Raw genomic sequence first — 18,006 nt, 5'->3', positions numbered from 1 at the left:
ACATATTTAGATTAACATGAAAAATCAACATGGAAGATGATAATGAAAGAATGAATGAATATTCTCCTCAAGAGAATAAAGATTATTTAACTACAGGGAAGCCAATATCAAAATCTAAATAGAGTTAAAACATGTAGTCTGATAGGAAACCCTGTTTTTGAAGGAGGGATAACCAAGCAAATAAATGTATCAATTCTTGGTCTGGTTCATTCACAGCCCCAGCCCCTCTTCATATTAGGAAGTCTTTTTTTTTCTTTCTGTTGAATTTTTCCCAGGTTTATTGAGATATAATTGACATGCATCATTGCACAAGTTGAAGGCGTCCAGCTTCATGGTTTGACTTAGATATATTGTGAAATGATTACCACAAGAAATTTAGTTAGCCCCCGTCATGTCAGACAGACACAGTAAAAAGAGAAAGCAAACAAAGAAAAAATCATCTTTTCTTGTGGTAGGAACTCTTAGGGGTTTACTCTCTTAACTTTCATATGTATCATGTAGCAGTGCTAACCATAGTCGCCATGCTGTACATTACATCCCTAGTACTTATTTATCCTGTAACTGGAAGTTTGTACCTTTGACCTCCTTTCTCCAATTCCCTGCCCCTTGTCTCTGGTAACCACGCTCAAGGCTTTTTATTATATGAACTTTTCTGACTTTTAGCTTTAGCACGTGTGACTTCTCTAAGGGTGGCAGATAAAGCATGGGATTAAGAGCAGAGTTTTGAAGCTCATACTCAGAGATCCATGCCACAGCTCAGCCACTTCCTAGATCTTGGATAAATTACTTAACCTGTCTGAGACTCAGTTTTCTAATCTGCAAAATGAAGAAAATAACAATCATGTATTCTCATTTCCCATTAAATATAAATATAAAAGGATTTATTCTTTACCAAAAAAATGGTCTTCTACAAACGTGTTGTAATCTTATTACCGGAAATTTACTTTTAAATTAAATTACTTTTAATTTAAATTAGCCTACTGGTGCACATCTGGACTGGTACGAGCCAGTTTTCTGCAGGGCCTACATGAAAAGAACGGCAGCACTGAGGTTCCGGGTCTTGGATTACACACAGGTCCTTGACTCTGAGCCAGTTTGTCACTGTGTATATGGCAATCTGTGAAGAAAAATCATGCTACATGGCTTGTTGTAATCAATCAGTTTATCTGATTTACTCAAAACCTCATTTTCAGTTAAAGGAAAAATAGTAAGATGCAGAACCTATTTCGACGACAGAGAAGAACTCAGAAATAATTAAAACTGGCCAGAACGTGGGGTCAGAACTTGGTCGAGAATCTTTGGACAATCAAGATGCAGCAAAGGAGGACCATGCAGAACAGGGCTGTTTATAGTACAAGGTGGAAAACCTCAAAAAAGTTAGTAGAGGGGCCGGCCCGTGGCCGAGTGGTTAAGTTCGCGTGCTCCGCTGCAGGCGGCCCAGTGTTTTGTTGGTTTGAATCCTGGGTGTGGACATGGCACTGCTCATCAAATCACGCTGAGGCGGCGTCCCACATGCCACAACTAGAAGGACCCACAATGAAGAATATACAACTATGTACCGGGGGGCTTTGGGGAGAAAAAGGAAAAAAAATAAAAGCTTTAAAAAAAAAAAGTTAGTAGACATACGTGGTTAAACTGAATTCCAAAGCAATTATTATTATTACTCCAATGAGTATCTATCTTCTGAAGTCCTTTCCTGCCTTGTTTGCTCACGGTAATAGAAACCATGTCTAAAAATTGGAATTCATGTGACTTTTCTGACAGAATCCTTTAAATAATGGATGTAGGTGTCATGCACTGTGAAATAATCTCTCCAAGAGGTTTTGAACCTCGAAGGAATAACTATCTTGAATGGTTGGAAAGCCAGAAGCAGCGATTCCATTTCAGCTCTAGGATTCTATAGTGGTAATGTTCTTTTGATTCTCCAAAAAAAAGTTTAGAATGCACTCCTAAGCTTTTCTAGGACTCATATAATCACATGTCTAATTAGTCATCCAGCTTCAATAGGTGGCTTCAAGCTTTTAATTAACTAAACAGTATTTGAATAGCTGGCTGAGTGGGTGTTGGTCAGGTACCTGTGTCCTAGATAAAAGGCCAAATTTCTTCACTTAGTAGCCATGGCTTTTACTAACTCTAATGAGATAAAGTGACAAATCTATATAAGGATGGCTACTACTAGAAATTGCCCAACTTTAAAGACAGTGTTGTGAAACACAGACACTTTAATAAAATTAAATGTATAATACGAATATATAAACACACTCAAATATACAGTCCCCTGCTATACTAAATAATAAAATCATAGTATTATGTTGTAGTGCTTTATATAAAGTATTTTTATGCCTCATATCTCATTTAATTCCAATATGGTCAGTAGCAAAGAAAATATTATTTTAATTCTATAAATAAGAAAACCGAGGTTTAGAGTTATGTAATGATTTAACTATTACTCAAAACAAAGCACAGACTGGAATCAAGATGGTTTTAGAGTAGGTAAGAAACATAGATATCCTTTCAAATCTCTCATCATATAAATGGAGAAGATGAGACTCCGAGATAAATGCACATGCTCAAGGCCATGTGTTAGCATGGAGTAGAACCAAGAATGTATCTTGTCAACTATGTTAACAACTCAGATAAAGCTTTCAAAACAGAAAATAGAAGAAGATAAAAATCTAGGGACTAAAACAGAACTTAGAATTCATTCATGCAAAGACTCATTTTACTGCTAAAGTCTCTGAGTACAGAAGAGAATAAGTTAATTGCCAACTTCACACAGTATTTGGCTTGAAACACGATTCTCCCAATTCAGTATTCTTTTTAAATTATATAACTGCATGTGCTCAATCTATTTGCAAGCATTTAAATGACTTGGGTTCAAATCTCACAGGCTTAAATGACCACCTCTGTTTCATAGTTTATAAAAAAGAAAATAAGTTTTAAAAAAAGAAAATAGTTTTAATCCAGGGACAGGAATTTTCAGGAACTCATGAAGCATTAACAGAATTTTTCTTGAATAAAGTCTGATAGAGATATGTGATGTGCTTATTACTAGAAATTTACCCTTCCAGTTTTAAGGTGTCAAAGACTAATAATTTTACAATTCAGAACTCTCCTTTGACAAATATGGAATGGATAGGGAAAGCAAAGGTTATACCATATGTTTCCAGCCAAGATATTAAACATCACCTTCGGTAGTTCAAGCCAAGTGAGTTTTGATGCAGAAAATTGGTTACAAAGGTGTTGGAAAGAATGGAGAAACAGCTGAATAAAAGAAAGCTGCTACCGTACTTGTGCTGGAACCCTTGAGCCAGAAATGACTTCTCAGCTGCTGGAGAAGCTTTCTCGACCTTCTACGCCTCTTAGAACTGCAAGGCTGCTCCTGGCAAAAACCCTGAACTGCGCACTCCAACAGTGCTGAGCCAATATTTGCCAATCTCTCGGCTCTTCCCACTTTCCAAACTTCTGCCCATATTTCCCAGTGTTAGAACGTAAGAGAAAGTTTGCACTTAAGCCACTAGCTTGAAATCTCAGAAATGTAGTTGACAGGCTTCTAACCCTGTAGGCACAGGGGGAAATATAGAAGGATGTGGAGTTGAGGACAATTAAATCATACACAATTTGACATTTGGTAAATAGTTTTCTAATGTATAGCTACGTGGAAGATTACAGAGACAAGGTGCTTTCTGTGTATGAACTAAGTGGGGGAAAAACAGAATTCAGGAACACGGTACATATTTCCAAAGGAGAGAGATTGAGTAAAAGCGAAGCTGTTGGCTATATTCCTATCTTATGACAGATGTAAATAAAACAATGTATCAGTCAACATTCCCTTCTCTTAGAAAAGGAACCAATGCTCTAACAGAACTACTGCCAAATAATATTATTCTTGTTGACCTCGAGCGTGAGTTCTGGAATCAGACATGTGTGAATTTGAATTTGGCCTCTGTTATTTACTATTTGTGTGACATTGGGACATTGAATTATTTAATCTCTCTGAACCTTGATTTCCTAAGTAACCTCAAATGGATAGAATCCATACCTAATATGATTGTTGTGAAAATTACAATAGGTAACATATATGATATTCCAAGTACCGAATACGTAGTCAATAAATGTTAGCTCCATCTGCCTGCAGTCCCTGCCACTTGGGGTATGTATGATTCAGGCTAAAATGATCATGCTGGAATGGATTTTCCTAGACAGAATTAGGACAATCACTTCTCTCCCCATCTCCTCAACTACTCACACATGAGATTACTAGAATTACTACTTGTAAGGAATTAGAGTTGGTGACTGGTCTTCAACTAGGTCTAACTAGGTTATAGATTTTATCAGGAAATATTAAAAAGGAATCATCATTTGTACAGAGGGAAATAATTAGAATATTCTTCAATTCAAGGTATTTAAAAAATGTTACAAAGGACAGTCATTTATTGATTTAAGACCCTGGGGTTTGTCTCAAATATTGACACCCAAAATAAAAGACTTAAATCTGGTTTTCTCCTTTGAAATGCATTATAAGAGTGATTCAAATTAATCTGTGGTAGTTTGATGAGAATATTATGTAATAACAAATGATTTTTTACAAAGAATGAAAACAGTTTTATTATCAGTGTTGTTAAAAAGATGGAAACATCATCTTAATAAATTTGCTAATCAATATTCCTTATTATTTATGTTTGGTTCACATTTAACAAACACATTGACTTGAAGCTAATTAGTTCTTTGATACAATAAATGTTTGTTGGACATCTAGAGAATGCAAAATGTTGAATTAAAACCTACTATTAGAAGATGACAAGGTACAGTTCTGGCTTTCAAAGAGCTTGAGTTGAATGGAAAAAATAATTACAATATAGTGTCATTTCTTGAATTAAACTGTGTGTAAAGTACAGTGGTGATACAGAGGGAAGTGATTAAATCTATTAAGGAGAGTTGAGGAAAATCATCACTCTGAGAAGTAGATGCTATTATTTCCATTTCATAGATGTTAACAACAATAATGGTTTAGAATTATAATACAATCACCTACCTGGCCTTTGGAAATTTTTGCTTAATTGATATTTAGTAGATATTTTATTAAGTAGATTTGGGACTATTTCCTTGTGTAAACTTGTTAAAGATTTTATGAATGTGATTTTAATTCACCACACTGCCAGCCATCTTTCCTTACAATATGGAGAACATATTAACCTCATATATATCACAGCACTAATGCCAATTTTTATGGACTGAATTGTGTCTCCCTAAAATTAATATGTTAAAGCTCTAATCCCCAGTGTGATTGCATTGGGACATAGTGCGTTTAGGAAGTTATCTAAATGAGGTTAAATGACGTCATAAAGGTGGGGCCCTAATCCCATAGGGCTGGTATTCTCATAAGAAGACACAAAGACGCCAGAGCTCTCTCTGCAGGCACAGAGGACAGGTCATGTGGACACAGAGGAGAAGGCTGCATTTACAAGCCAGGATGAGAGTCCTCACCAGAAAGCAAATCTGCCAGCACCTTTGTTATGGACTTCCAGCATCCGGAATGCTGAGAAAATGGATTTCTGTTGCTTAAACCACCCAGTCTGTGGTATTCTGTTATGACAGCCTGAGCAGACAAATACACCAATAATAGGAAGCAGATGAACCTGGAGTAATTTTCCTTGGGGAAGAACACCACAGTCCCTTTTGCCTGTTGAAAAGAAGCTACCTCCTTTAATATTCCTTTGTGTTCTGGGAGAAGAGGTAGATGAGTTTGCACTTGGATCTGGGAGCCTCCTGGGAAGTTCAGGGGTCTCGGTCAACACCTTCCCTTTGAGTGCCATGTTTCCCAATGAATAAAAGTGCCATTCTGGGCTGAAAGGATACCAGGGATGTTAAGGGTGATTCCAATCCAACTTTGAGGAAGTTCGCAGGTTGCATCTTTCTCACTAAGGTTCTACAGAAAAATTTGTAGCCTGTGAGAGAGGACTCCTTCTGGAAAACTTGCAAGACATGGCCACCATAGATTTTCAAATTCTAGCTAAGTTTGTTAGTGTAGGTTAGGAAGAGATGTGGGGCCTTCAAAGTTGCCTTTTCTGCACTTGCTGCGATCTGAGCTTGTTAGGGCAGTGGGCACAGATCTGACCCTGCAGATCCAGTTTTTGAGATTGAAATCTTGTGACAGCAATAGAAACAAGGGCAGCTAAAAAGCTAGAACTGCAGGTAAGCCATTCACATTTTCAAAGTTTCCTTCCTGGTGCTCTCTGTTAACAGGACTACTTTGTTTCTATATGTAAGAAGGAGGGAAGCAAAGGACAGAGGAGTGGTGATATTAGGTTTCTTGATAAATATAGGCATTACTCAAGTGATTGATGGGAGAAATATAAAAACATGTAACTATATTACTACTCCGATTTAGTGTCTTAGATCTTGTAGGTTTTCATATATAGCAGAGCCCTAAAAACTACAATTTAAAAAATGTTCATGCTTGTGAACAGGCAAATCACAGAAGGATTAAAGAAGCTCAGTGTTGAGGTGTTAAAAACTGTCCACAGATTCTTTAATGCTCCTCCCTTCAATAGATGGAAGTTAATTCCCCTCTTCTTGAGTGTAGACAGGTCTTAGTGACAGATTTCTAACAAACAGTATTAGGTTAGACTTAGTGACATGCTTCTAACAAATAATTGTGGAAGTGATGGTGCATAATTTTCCATATTAGGGTATAGAAGACTGTAGCTTCTACCTTGCTCTGGGAGAAGTCATGTTGTCAGCAGCCCTATGGAGAGTCCCAAATGGTGAGGAACTCAAGCTTCCTGTCAATGGCCACATGAAGGAGCTTAGAAGCAGACCCCCCAGCCCCTTCAGAGATTTCAGCCCTGGCTGACAGCTTGACAGAAACTGTTACCACCCAAGACTGAGATTATTTGCCCTCTTCAAGACATGCCACTAGTCAAGAGGCAAGGTGTTAGGAGAGAAAGAGTCTTATTACAGCTTGCTAGCAAGGGGAAGATGACTGACTGATGTCCAAAAGTACCATCTTACAGAACAAGGACCACAGGTCAGTTATATAGGGGGCTGGTCTTCAGGTAGGAGAGGCAGCTGGTCCCCGGTGCGGGCATCCATCTGATCTCTGGGTGGTGGCAGACATCCGACCCTAGTTCCTGATAATGTTTTGTTTTACTGGATATGCATCAGAGATGGGAGCAATGCCTTATTCCCAGATCTTTCATTGTCATTGGTGACGGCTATCAGTATAGACTCTCTGCCCGGAGGTGATCACATCTCTAAGGAACTCAAAAGAACAAAGTTATCAACTTATCACAACTGGAAGGGGCCATAAAATCTACAGAGCATGTATATTTCCTGGAGGGTGCACAGCCAGCTGGGTTAGTCAATCAGGTCATTCAAAGTTACAGTATGGCTTCTTTTCTATAATATGGCTTCCCTTGTGTCAACCTTGTGTTGACCCAATATCAAAACCTCATGTGAGACCTTGAGACAGAGCCCCCTAGCAAAGTTGCTCCCAGATTCTTTCCTCTTATAAACAGCCTGAATTAATCAATGTTTTTAGTTGCTAAGTTTTGGGGTAAATTGTTACACAAAGTATTTATATCCTGATCATAATTCCAGCATGTAGAGGAGGAGGGTTTTCCTCCACACCACACGCAATGCTTTAGACACCAGCTGGATGTCCTAACAATTTGACTCAATTCTGACACTTGTCTACCTAAAGTCAGATTCCACAGGTTAAGGGTTCAGTCCTACAAGACTGCCCCCCTCCAACTTCAGCCTCCAGTGGTAAGCCGAGGTTGTCACCTGTGCTTCTGACTAGCAGGCTATATAAATCAGAGGTTCCCACAACCTCTTCCTTGGGTTCAATTAATTTGCGAGTATGGCTCACAGAACTCAGATAAATGTTTTACTTACTAGATCATTCATTTATTGTGAAAGAACATAACTTAGGAATAGCCAGATGAAAGAGATGCTTAGGGCAGGGTATGAGGAAAGGGTGGAGAGCTTCCCTACTCTCTAAGAACATGCTACACTCCCCATGTTTCCACGTGCTCACCAACCCAGCTCTGTGAAGTCTTCCTTTTGGGGTTCTATGGAGGCTTCATTACATAGGATTGATTGATTCAATCCTTAGCCATTGGCGATTGAACTCAATATCCAGCCCGTCTCCCCTCCCTGGAGGTGGTGGGAGCCCGGGGACTGAAAGTTCCAATCCTCTAATCACATAGTTGATTCTCCTGGTAACCAGCCCCATCCTTAGGTGAGGGTCAAGAGCCACCTCATTAGTATAACAAAAGACACCTTTATCACTCTCTCATTTAGGAAATTCGAAGAGTTTTAGACCTTTGTGCCAGAAATGGGGGCAAAGACCAAATACATATGTTTCTTATTATAAATCACAATATCACACAGAGTTGAATAACTGTTACAATGAGTCTCACTAGATATGAAAATAAAAATAGTCAAGTCACTTCTTGAATGTTAGATTGGCCGAATTTTTAAAACAATAATTCTCAGTATTTAATAGGGCACACACTATTGATGTATATTTAATTGAAACATTCTAGGGGGCCAGCCTGGTGGTGTAGTGGTTAAGTGGTCTTTGGTATAAGTGGCCTTTGGTGGCCCAGGGTAGGCAGTTTCAAATCCTATGCACGGACCTACATACCGCTTATCAAGTCACGCTGTGAGAGTCCCACATACAAAACAGAGGAAGACTACCACAGATGTTAGCTCAGTGACAATCTGCCTCTAGCAAGAAGAGGAAGATTGGCAATAGATGTTAACTCAGGGCCAATCTTTCTCACCAAACATATATATATATATATATATATATATATATATATATATATACACACATATCTATCTCTCTCTATATATAAATTTAATGCACACATATCTTTGACTCAGTGGTTCTACTTCTAAAAATCTAACCTAAAGGAGTATTTGTAAATGTCCCAAAAGGTGTACTTTTGTATCATTGTATGCAATAGTGAAAAACTGCCTAACAACTACTTGTTTTATGTCAGGCACTTTCCTTAATCTTATAAAAGTCTATGAGATAACCTCATTTTTTAGTCACCATTTTATATAGAATGAAACCAGAATATAGAGAAGTAAACAACTTCCTTGAGGTCACGAAGCTCCTAAGCAGCAGAACAGAGATTCAAAGCCATGATATTAACAATTACAATATGCTGCCTCTCATAAAAAGAGATACTTTGAATGTATTTTGACAGGAGAATATTTAAATAGTGAACTCCAATTATAGACAACTCTATGAATATTAAAAGTAGTAAGTTAGATCCATATACAATTTGATGAAATGATTTCAGTAAGTATTTTCCTTCAAGTGAAACTACATATCAAGAGTTGCTAATGAAAAAGTCTGAAGATATTAAGCAAGTGATGCTAATGAATACAGATAGAAGCCTGGATAGCTCTAGCAGATTGCCGCTATGTGGAACATGGGTCTATTATTTCTAAATTTTCTGATTTTTTAAAGATAACCTATGAAAATCTGAATTTTGTAAAATGTGAAATCTTGCCATATTTAACACATGGCAACAAATTGAATTTTTAAAATGCTGAAGTCAAATATAATATTTCTGAATGCAGATACTATCCACAGTGATCGAGGTTGAGCTCTCTCTATAAATTAAGAATAATAGGTTAAGGAGAGTTATACAAAGCCACCTGAAAAATTTCACTGAAACATGATTGAATTCTTCATCATATCTAAAGAAATAATGTCTTAGTCAAAGGGATTTTCACCAAGCACTGAAACAGAAAAGTAGAAAGAAGTGATGTGTTCCAGGAATCTCAGTGCAAGTGCTGACCATGCCCAGAATCACGGTGTCGGATCTTGATCTATTGGGCTGTGCATAGCCTTATAGATGAGCAGTTGAGAACTTGGGCTCTTGAGCTAGACTCCATGTGTTTGAATCCCAGCTCTACTAGTTACTCACACTCTCTGTGCCTCAGTGTCTCTATTGGTAAAACAGGAATTATAGTTATATGTGCCACATGGAAATGCTGTGAGAAAGTAATGGCTTAATAAATATTAGCTAGTATTACAGTGGAGATAAAATATCAGATTACCAGAGCAAGGTGCCAGAAACCATTCTTATCATTTAACAGTTTTGTGCTGATTTCATTTTCACAAAACGATTCCTGATTGTAATAGACTTGTGTACAATGAAAGAATGTCTCGGTCTGAAAGTGTGAGAGCAGACCCTGTGGAAGTTAAAGATCTTAGGATAAATTAAGAAATTGCTATTCTGATTAAAGTACTTTGCTCTCTGGTAAGTTCAGTTATCATGAATTAGTTGCCTAGGACTTGATTATATCTAAGACATGATCAGTTTTCTGAACCCTAAGCTGTGGTAAATTCACCAAGATAGATGCCAACCCAAGAGAACTGTTGGCATCTATGCAGTTGGAATGTTCTTTCTTTCACCATGAGATTTTTCTTTCAGACTTTCTCTCTCCAAACCATAAAAAAAGACTTAGGTGTCTCTTGTTCATTGTTTCCTCCCCAATCTTCAGCTCAGTGCTTGACAAAAAGTAAGTGGTCAATAAATATAAATTGAGTGAATTAATTAAAAGTCAATGAATGCTTGAAAAACAGGTTCCCTGATATCAGGTTGTTTGTTGTCATTTACCTCATTTCAATCAGTGTTACATTGAGTTTTTTCTGGTCCATTGATAGTCCCATTTAATTGACTTCTAAATATGAAATATTTTGCTATGTCTTTCACAATTGGAGCAGGAAATAGAGAGTGGAAAATGAGAATTGAAAGAAAGGAAAAGCGACTAGCTATGTGCAAGAACAACATTCATTCATTTGAGGGTAAGGAGTTGCAATAATGATTTACTGCAGAGTTATGGAGATGAGCTTTATCTTCCTGCCATAAAAATCAACAAAATAGCATGAAATATATAAAATAACTCTTTCCAGGCTTTGGGAAAAACACAGCCTATATCTATAATTCCTGAAAGAAGGATAACTCGTGAGCTGAGTCCCACATTTACTCTGGTGTTCTGCCTGGCCTTTTCTCAGACTGCTGCATAGGGAAGAAGAACCCAAAAAAGAAGGCGGCAGACTTGCTGGGCAAGAAAATAATGATCCTATTTTAGAACTTCTGAGGCTGCTGTATTCTGTGGCACAGGGTAGCAGAGAGGAGGGAGTCGCACAGAAGGAGCCTCAGAAATCTGCATAGTGGTCCCTTCAGATGTTTTGCTAAACACAAAACAGAGCAGTGCAAGGCTTGACTCCACAGGCCTAGCACAGAGTAATTGTTACGAAGGTGAGAACAGAACAGAGATTCTGGAAGTAGGCAGGTGTTGGAAGAAATTGGATTTCCAAACTGCTAGAGTGAAGAAACCTCAGAAAGGCCACACCTGAAGAGTAAGAATCATGCCTGAGAGCAGTGGTCCCTTGACTCTGGTCCTCAGAACAGCAGTGTTAGCATCATGGGGGAACTTGGTGGAAATGGCAATTCTCTGACCGCAACCCGCTCTAGTGAATCAGAAACTCTGGGGGTGGGATCCAGCACTCTGTAGATCAAATTAAAGTTCACAGGGAAATTAGGACATATTTTTAAATGAATAGTGATGAAAATACAACTTATCAAAGTGAGTGTAAAACAGCTAAAACCATGATTTCATGGAAATGTATAGATTTAAATGTTTGTATTAGAGAAGAGACAACGTTTGAAATCCATGTTCTAAGCCTAACCTAAAGATAATAGAGAAGGAAGAATAATTTAAACCAAAAAGGAAATAATAATGATAAGATTGAAAATCAATAAAATAACCAACAAATGATGGGAAAAAATCAACAAAGCCAAAAATTGGTTTTTGGAAAAGACAAATAAAACTGAAAAATCTCTAGCAAAATTAATCAAGAAAAAAACAAAAACACAGACAATATTAACAATGGAAGAATAGAATGTTGCTATAGATCCCTCAGACAATAAAGAGATAAATATTGGTGCCTGCCCAGTGGCCAAGTGGTTAAGTTCATGCGCTCTGCTTCAGTGGCCCTGGGTTTTGCTGGTTCGGATCCTGGGTGCAGACATGGCACCACTTATCAGGCCACGTTGAGGCAGCATCCCACATGCCACGACTAGAAGGACCCACAACTGAAAAATATGCAACTATGTACTGGGGGGATTTTGGGAGAAAAAACAGGAAAAAAAAAAAAGATTGGCAATAGTTGTTAACTCAGGTGCCAATCTTAAGAAAAAAAAAGAGATAAATATTATGACCAAATGTATATAAAAAAATTTGATAACTTAGATAATATAGCAAAATTCATTGAAAGAAATTAATCACTAAAACAAGAATAATCCAGATAACCTAGGATAAAAACAGTGGGACACTTACTGAGGCAACATCTCAAACTGGTATTGTGATCATATTGTCAGAACATAACAGACAGTTTCTTAGCAGGATCACCATGAAAGACAATTATTGGGATGTGTTAACCTTAACATTTATATTTATTTAAACTGTTGATTATCCATGTCTTAAATAGTTTGTGGTACCCCCATCAGCATCTTGTAGACCTACGTGAAAGGACTTACAAAAAAGCACAGGATGACCTTTCTGTCATCCTCCGTGATTATATTTAGATAAACAATAGATTAGATAAAAGAAATAGAACATATAAATAAGATCAGATTTATTTTAAAAAGTTCATAAATTTAAACTTTCCCCTCAAGCTGAGGTGTTTCACTGGTAGATTCTAACCAAAGTTAAAACAATAACACCAATCTTACAAACTTTGCAGAATATACAAGAGGAAAGATCACTTCCCACCTCATTTTATGAGGCCAGAATAATCCTGATACCAAAATTAATTAAATATATTCCAAGAAGAGAATACTACAGACCACTATCTCTCATGAAAAGACATGAAAATGTCCTTAACAAAGTAGGAGCAAAGTACATCCAACAATGTATATAAAGGATAATAAGACAAGATATAGTGAGGTTCATCTCAGTGACAAAATGATTTATTATTTTAAAAGATCAGTACAAATAATTCATCACATTAATAGAAAGGATAAAATTTATATGATATCTTTATATATATATATATTTTATTGTGGTAACATCGGTTTATAACATCATATAAACGTTGGGCATACCTCTTCGTATTTCAGTTTCTGTGCAGACTATATCATGTTCACCACCCAAAGACCAATTACAGTCCATCAGCACAAACATGTGCCTAATCACCCCTTTCACTCTCCTCTCTCCCCACTTTCCCTCTGGTAATTACCAATCCAGTCTCTGTCTCTATGTGTTTGTTTGTTGTTATTTTTATCTTCTATTTATGAGTGAGATCATACAGTATTTGCCTTTATCCCTCTGACTTATTTTGCTTAGCTTTAAAACCCTCGAGTTCCATCCATGTTGTTGCAAATGGCAAGATGTCATCATTTTTTATGGCTGAGTAGTATTCCATTGTGTCTATATACCACGTCTTCTTTATCCATTCGTCCTTTGATGGGGACCTAGGTTGCTTCCAAGTCTTGGCTATTGTGGATAATGCTGCAATGAACATAAGGGTGCATGTATCTTCACACGTTTGTGTTTTCAAGTTCTTTGGATAAATACCCAGCAGTGGAATAACTGGATCATATGGTAGTTCTATTCTTATTTTTTTGAGGAATATCCAAATGGCTTTCCATAGTGGCTGCACCAGTTTGCACTCCCATCAGCAGTGTGTGAGAGTTCCCTTTTCTTCATATCCTCTCTAACACTTGTTAATTCATGTCTTGTTAATTATAGCCATTCTGACCAGGATGAGGTGATATCCCATTGTAGTTTTGATTTGCATTTCCCTGATAATTAGTGCTGGACATATTTTCATATGATATCTTAATAGATGCGGGAAAAGTATTTGAAAAAATTAAATGCGCAATAATGACAAAAACTCTCAGCAAACTAGGCAAAGCTGGGAAAACCTACAGTTAGCATAAAACTTAATTGTGAAATACTGAAGTCCTCCTCCTTAAAATCAGGAATAGGGTAAGGATTTCTGCTCTTGCCGCTTTGTTTCAACATTGTACTGGAGGTCCTAGCAAATTCAGTTAGGAAAAACAACAACGACAGAAAGAAGCAAAGGACATAAAGTTTAGAAGGAACACAAAAAGTGTCTTTACTGGCAGATAGAATGATTGTTTAGGTAGAAAAACGAAAGGAATATACAAAAAAGCTAGTAGATCTAATAAGTGAATTTAGCAAGTTTTCAGGATACAATCATAATATCCAAAAGTCTATCTGGTGTCTATATGCTAAGAATAAATAATTAGAACATAAAATTTAATGAAATAGACCCCCTAGCCTGAAAACTACAAAATATTACTGAGAAAAGTTAAATTTAAAAGGATCTAAACAAATAGACAATATGCAACATTGAAAGCTCAATATTCTGAAGATATAAATTATTCTCAGTTTGGTCTCTAGATTTAATGCAATCCCAACCAAAATAAGACTTTTTAAAAATATAAACAAAGAACACAATTTAAAAACTTATACGAAATGCAAAGCTGCAAAAATGGTTCGGAAGAAGATAAAGTTGAGAAATATGCACTTGATTTCAAAACTACTGTAAGGCCACAGTAACCAAGACAGTGTGACATTTACATAAGGACAGAGAACTAGATCAATGAAAGAGAATAGATCTAATACATACATGATCGATGGTTTTTCAAAGGAAGTCCCCAAGAATTTCAACGGGGAAACAAAAGTCTAGTCAACAAATGATGCTGGAGCAACCGAAGAGCAAAAGAAAAATTTGAATCTTGATCTTTACAGCATTTACGAAAAGTAATCAGAGATGTTTTATAGATCTAACTTTAAAACCCAAGATTCTAAAGCTTCTAAAGGCAAACATGGAGGAACATTTTCAGGACATTGGCGTAAGCAAAGATTTCTCAGGATATTAAGAACACTAACTAGAAAGGACAAAGGGAATAAATTAGATTTCATCAAACCTGTAGAACTTGTGCTCATTGAAAGACATTCTTACAAAAATAGGCAAGTTGCAAACTGGAAGAAAACATTTGCAATACATATATCTGCTAAAAAAAACATTATAATGCAGTAATAAAAAGACAAACAACCTAATTAAACAATGAGTAAAGGCCTGAACAAACACTGCCCAAAGAAAAATATAAGAATGTCGACTGCACATGAAAGAGTTCAGCATCATGAGTCATCAAAGAAAAGCAAATTAAAATCAGATACCACTTTACACCCAATATAATGGCTAAAATTCAAAAGAATGGCAACATCATATGTTAGCAAGGACTTTGCTGCTGGGATTTTAAAATGGTACAACCACGTAAAAAACTAACAATTTCTTTTTAAGTGAAACATGCACCTACTCTATAACCCAGCGCTTCCGTTCCTGGTATTTATAAAGGAGCAATGAAAATATATGTCTAGGAAAACACATATGTGTGAATGTTGATAAGAATTATATTCAAAATAGTTCTAAACTGGAAAAAAACAATGTCCATCTCACAAGAGAATGTATAAACAAATTCTAGTATATTTCTACAGTAGAATAATCCACAGTAGTAAAGAGGTACAAACTGCTGATATGTGCAATAGCATCAATCAATCTCAAAAACATTATATTGGGACCAGCCCAGTGGTGTAGTGGTTAAGTTCAGGCACTCTGCTTTGGTGGCCCTGGGTTCGCGTGTTTGGATCCTGGGCATGGACCTACACACTGCTCATGAAGCTATGCTGTGGCAGCATCCCATGTACAAAGTAAAGGAAGATTGCCACAGACGTTAGCTCAAGGCCAATCTTCCTCAAGCAAAAAGAGGAAGATTGGCAACAGATCTTAGCTCAGGGCCAACATTCCTCACCAAAAAAAACCCCCATAAAAATACAAAACAAAAAAAAAATCTTGAGCAATAATAGACACTCATAAAAAGTACAGTGTTTGATTCCAGACACTTACAAAAAGTACAGTGTTTGGTTCCATTCATATGAAAATCAAGGATAGGCAAAATTAAGTGTTTGCCTGTGATGTCAGAGGAATTCACTGGGAATGTGCATGAGAAAATTTCCAGGCGGGAAGGAAATGATCTTCGTCTTTATCAGGTTTTGAACTGTGAAAAGTCAAGTATTTGTCAAAACTCATCAATCTGTATGCCTAAGATCTATGCCTTTCACCATATGTAAATTATACCCCAATTAAAAAACAAGCCACAGAGGGACAAGAGTTATATACTGACCATCACTAAAACACTTCAAAATTGGAAAGCAGAGAGGCAAAAGAATGTTCAACTTTGGAGAGAAAGAAGGATAAGTTTCACATAGAATCTCTGAGATGGAGTCTAATTTAAGATTTTGTGAATAAATACTGGAATGATTTAAAAAGATTAAGGCATATAAATGTGAAGTAGAAAGAAAGAAGACAGGGAAAATAAGAATAAAAGGAAGGAATGTGTGTAGCTTACGATTGGATGCGCAAGCTAACATTTATTGAGTGCCTGTTACATTCACACTGTGATATATGTGTACCGGGTAAAAACAAATACAATCCGCATGACCATATTTTAGACAGTAATTATTATTTTTATTTTACAGATGATGAAAGAGGCCCAGAGAGCTAAAATCTAAAGCCACAAAGGTAGAAATTTATAGGAGTAAGATTTAAACCAGGGACTAGCAAAATGATGGATGTTGAGGCTGACTTCAGTACATAGACATTTAAATTGTCTGCTGAGTGTTGTAAAAAAGAAGATTGAACTAAATATTTGCATTTAAAGATTATGACATTTTCATAAAAATCTGAATTTCTGGAAAATGCTGAAAAATGGAAAGATCTGCCATCTTGGGTCTATGTTTCCACATGAAGGAAAATCATCTAAAGCTCAGTAGCAAGCCAAAGGTCCCATTAAATAGGGCTTAAACAGGACACGTTACCTGCCTGGCCCTTGTAGGCATTTCAATATGGATCCCTAATTTATGACCATGTTCACCTGACTTCAGAGCCAGAGAGGATGTAGAAAAAAGGTGATGATATTATACTGCGAAGGAGGGACAAGAGATCATAGGAGTAGAGAATTTCTGCTTTAGGAGCTAAAGGGTTTGTGTTTACTGAAAGATAGCAAAGGAAACTGACAATGCCAAAAGCAAGATATTATGTAACAGAAAAAGACAAAATGAGAGGCCTGTTCAAAAGGAAATTCCATTTTATCATGACTAATATTCTTTAGATGTTTTCTAACTTGTCGTGCAGATGCTGTACTGATAATAGAGAACCTCACAGAAGATACATTAATTTCCAAAATAACCGGACTGATGTTGGCAAACAACCTTCCTCTGGGTTGAGGAGTGGGGTTAGACTGAGCAGCTGGAACCAATGTGATCGAGAGTTGGAAGGTGGAGGAAATTTGCAACCCACTTACAAACACTTACTGTGTTTCCCTCTCCATAAAATTCAAGTATCAGGCTAGTTGTTCCATACAGCCCACACACTTCTAACATTCATTGGCTTAGTGAATTAGGATGATATTAAAATATGGCCTAGTACCCCAAGGGCGCTTGTCTGGTTTTGTCTTTCTATACATACTAGTGCCTCCACCTAGAGTACAAAGTGGGAAATGTTTTCCTTCCCAGGCCACTCATTTCCACTCACCTCAGGCTGTAACGTCACTTTCTCCCTGATTCTTCTTTCATACTTTCTAATCTTCCACCCAGTTAAAGCAATTCAACACATGCAGAGCCCATTCGGGTTCTACACAGTCCTTACAATAAGAAGGAGGATTCTGAGATAAACAGTGTCTTTGTTTAATATGTGTAACACACCTAAGCCTGGAAAGGGAGAAAAACAAGGTTAAACTGATGAATTAGAATCAATTTGAAAATAGAATTCAATCTGACTTTTTACTAATTGTCCTTTTAGGTTAAAAGTATTAGCCTGCCTTTAGTTAGCATAACATTTTCTTCAACAAGTTAATACAAGATTTTCTTTGCCTGGTA

Source organism: Equus quagga, chromosome 19, assembly GCF_021613505.1.
Source record: "Equus quagga isolate Etosha38 chromosome 19, UCLA_HA_Equagga_1.0, whole genome shotgun sequence".
In the NCBI taxonomy this organism is placed as follows: domain Eukaryota; kingdom Metazoa; phylum Chordata; class Mammalia; order Perissodactyla; family Equidae; genus Equus; species Equus quagga.
This window is presented reverse-complemented; position numbering follows the sequence as displayed.